The sequence below is a fragment of the Labrus mixtus genome, chromosome 6 (assembly GCF_963584025.1).
Source record: "Labrus mixtus chromosome 6, fLabMix1.1, whole genome shotgun sequence".
Classification (NCBI taxonomy): Eukaryota; Metazoa; Chordata; class Actinopteri; order Labriformes; family Labridae; genus Labrus; species Labrus mixtus.
The window spans coordinates 27,706,365-27,709,974 of NC_083617.1; the positions used below are offsets into that span (position 1 = coordinate 27,706,365).

Sequence of the window (3,610 nt, forward strand, 5' to 3'; positions counted from 1 at the left end):
TGCTAACGTTGAACTGAATGGGCGGAGCTAAGTCCCGCCGGTCCCGCCTTACTGCTGTGGCTAGGTTGAGACTGCAAATCCAATATGGATGCGGCCCTCGATTGGACTCATTTGCTGCCTATGTAACAGACAGGTCAGGGTTCGTCCAGTAATATTTACAGTCTATGGTTTTAACCTGGAATTAATGCAGTTCAGAAAGTAATAATTGTTATTAAGTATAAAGGACACAGTCTAGGGTTGCATTACTAAACTTCTGCAGAATAATTTGCACATTTTCAGATTGTTTTTCAACTTTTTTGTCTAAATGAGTTCTAAAGTGTATGTTATGTAAATTGTCCTACTAATTAACAAATAGGCCACAGAGGACAAACTGTCAAGCTCTACTGAACATATAATTTTGAACTAGATATAAACTTGAGCCATCTTGAAATTTCAATATCAATTGAACAAACAAGTTCGCCAGCAAGTTTCAGCTGAAATTGTATTCAAATGACTTCTAAAATCTATTTTTTCCAATCGTAGAAAACACTGGCAGAACTCTTCTGTTCAATGGGACAGAGGATCACAAGGTTCCGTCTACCACCAGAGTCCTGGTAGATGGGGATCTTTTCAGGGTTGCTGGACGTATTATTGGACATTCCTTTGTTCATGGAGGGCCACGATTCACTGGACTGAGCCCATCAATGTTGCAGCTTATCACAGGGAATAATGAGGAGTCTTCAGCTTTGGGACTTTGCGACTGCCCTGATACAGATGTGGTCGAAATGGTGTCTGCTGTATGTTTTACCTGTAGTAATTACTTGGATTTTTGCTTAACTATGCCACTACTTTTTTTATTCAATGAAATTGACTATTATTTCTATGATTTACATCATGCCAAATGTTTCTTTATAAGTTATGTAAAACAACATAGAACATACAAGTGATATTTATAAAATTGCTTTTTCCTATAAATTGCAGCTTGATAGTCAGAAGGAACTGACCCCACAGGAAAGATCTGAAGTGAACAATCTGGCATTCAGTTGGGATCTTCCCCCCCATCAACAGTAACAACAGGAGGTGGTTGGCGGAAAAAAACCCTGCACCATGCGGTATATGAATAAGTAAAAAAAAGATTCATAAATGCAACGTGACATTGTCTGACAAGTCACTGTTCTTTCTCTTGATAAAGATACAGGGATAGTGAAATTTAAAACAAATGCAATACGTGTAGTCCAAGAGAAAGGAATCAATATGCTACAATGCATATTACTAACAGAATTAAATAATACTTTAAGTCTACTTTGGTCTGCATGATAATGATATTTTGTTGCAACTTTATCTTAAAAATATTTTGAGAATTATTTAATTGACAAGTTACGTTTGTAGGTCATTGAACGGTGACGAACACAAATGAAGCAGCTGCGTAAGGGGCTGAAAGAGACTGGTGTGCTCAACATGATAAAAGAGTGTCCAGCCCTAGCCGAGGTCCTGTTTCCAAGATCTGCAGCACAAGTGATGGACTCACAGGTAATTAGCTTCTCACATTAAGCTGGTTCACTTAATATTATTAGTATTATTATTATCATCAGGAAAAGCCAAACATATGTGGGAGTTCTACCATTTAACTATTAAAGTAATTGTTTTAAGTATAATAAAATGTTTTTTTTCTGCTTCTATTTTTCAAAATGTGATTGCCTTGTACCAAATACCATTATTCTATTAATTTACTCTTGTTAATTCAAGTCTCTCATAACCTTCTCTTCTAGATGATCTTGAAAAGGATCATCTGGCCAATGCCTGATAGTGAGGATGAGGATGACCACAACAGTGTGGAGGAGACCTGCCTGGTCACGGGCTTTTTAAGAGATTACATTGAAAATGGTAAGTTAAATGTAGATTTTATCTTAGAAATAATAGATTTTAACAGTTTAAATCTGTTGCTGAGTTCTCACACTTGAGATTAAGATTAATTGATTCAGTCTGGCTACACGTCAGTGTAAAATCTAAAAAATCTACATTGTAAACCTTGAACTTGTGTATTACGGTACTGTAGAAAGCCCAACTCTGAAAAAAACATTTTCAAGTGAAACAGTGACTAATGCTTTGAGGGTTAACTTCTGAACTTCCCTGAAATAAGATATCTCAATAACATCATTTAAGCAAATACTTACCGTAGGTTTCGAAAAATATTTAATTTATGACCATGTCTCTTTAGGGTCCTCTGAGGAACTGCACAAACTCCTTCAGTTTTGGACAGGTTGGAGTATCCCTCCCCAGCACCTGTATGTAGAAGTTTCTCCTGATATTAATCTGCCTGTAGCTTCAACCTGCCTCACAACGTTGAAACTGCCTCTGAAGTGCCGAACATACAAGACTTTCACAGACAATCTCAAGGCATCTGTGAGAAGTACAGATTTTGGGTTCGGAATGATCTGATACAGCTGAGACCTTGATTTGTTCTAAAGATGCAATATCGTTTAAAATGTGTTTCAAAGTAGTGGCACAGTTGTTTGTTGAAAGAAATTGATTCATGCAACTTAGACTCTGTTAAATTTTATTGACCATTGTTACCATTTATTGACCAATTTAAGTTGTTAAAATTGTTAACAGTTTTGTCAATGCATTCTTCTGGGGAGTAATTGAAATAAAAAGTCAAATTTGTTTAGCTCTGTTTTGATTTCACTTTGAGCCTTATGAATGCACCTCTTTCCTCTGCACTCTCACTCACATTTATCCAACTGGGGAAAACAAAACAAATGAATTTAGACTGAACCTAGAGTGTGTAAAAGATTGACAAAGTCACTGTCTTAACTGCTGGACTGTGGCACTGTAGATGTCAACTGCATCTAAGAAGGGGACATTGGGGTCAGGTAATCTGGCCATATCTTCCTCAGTCGTGTCCTGCTGCAACTGCACTTCTGGGATTTGAACTCCACCTCCAAGGTCATCATAGCCATACGGCCCATCCCAATCAATTCCATAATCTGCCTCCACCTTACTACAAATTTAAGACAATTATAGTTTAAAGTTTATAAACTCTGGATTCATTGTTTTATCAAACTGGATATGTAAAGATAGTGTATCTAAGTTGTAACATTCAAAAGCTTATAATGTTTACTTATGGCTTAAATTTTCTTCATCTAAAATATCACATATTTGAAATCTAACCATATCATTAGTTTAGGCATTTTAAATTTACAATTAAATAGTGTGATGTGGATTTCCGTTGTTGATGATATGTTTGATGATGAAGAAATTCGCCGTTGAGACTGACTTGCTTTTAAACAAAATTATTTATTAACAAGTTGCAGAATCACTGAACACGTCTACCCAACAGAGTCAAGAAGCCAATAATGATCTCTCTCGAACATACATTGAGAGTGCTATTTATACATAATGTCACAGGACACTTGAGGACATCTGTTTTCTGTCCTTGGGTATCTCTCTGGCCACAGGGGTCCCCTTGTTTACCTTCCACTGTGGGAGATCCTTATCTTAGATTTAGGCATTCCCTGGCAAGTCAATACCCATCCTGCCAACAACACCTCTGGGCAAACATTCAACTGAAAGGGGACTCCTCTTATCAGATACAAATTCTTTCCAGATGTGTGCAGTATACAACTTAAAG

At 36.9% G+C, this 3,610-nt stretch overlaps 1 long non-coding RNA gene across 1 annotated transcript; it reads left to right on the top strand.

Annotated features, from left to right (window-relative positions):
- The first annotated feature begins 777 nt into the window (after nucleotides 1–777).
- LOC132975908 (uncharacterized) lies at nucleotides 778–1,864 on the top strand. The gene is made up of 3 exons (XR_009673331.1): nucleotides 778–1,091; nucleotides 1,369–1,509; nucleotides 1,749–1,864. It is a non-coding gene; the product is annotated as an uncharacterized LOC132975908 (long non-coding RNA).
- Nucleotides 1,865–3,610: the final 1,746 nt, after the last annotated feature.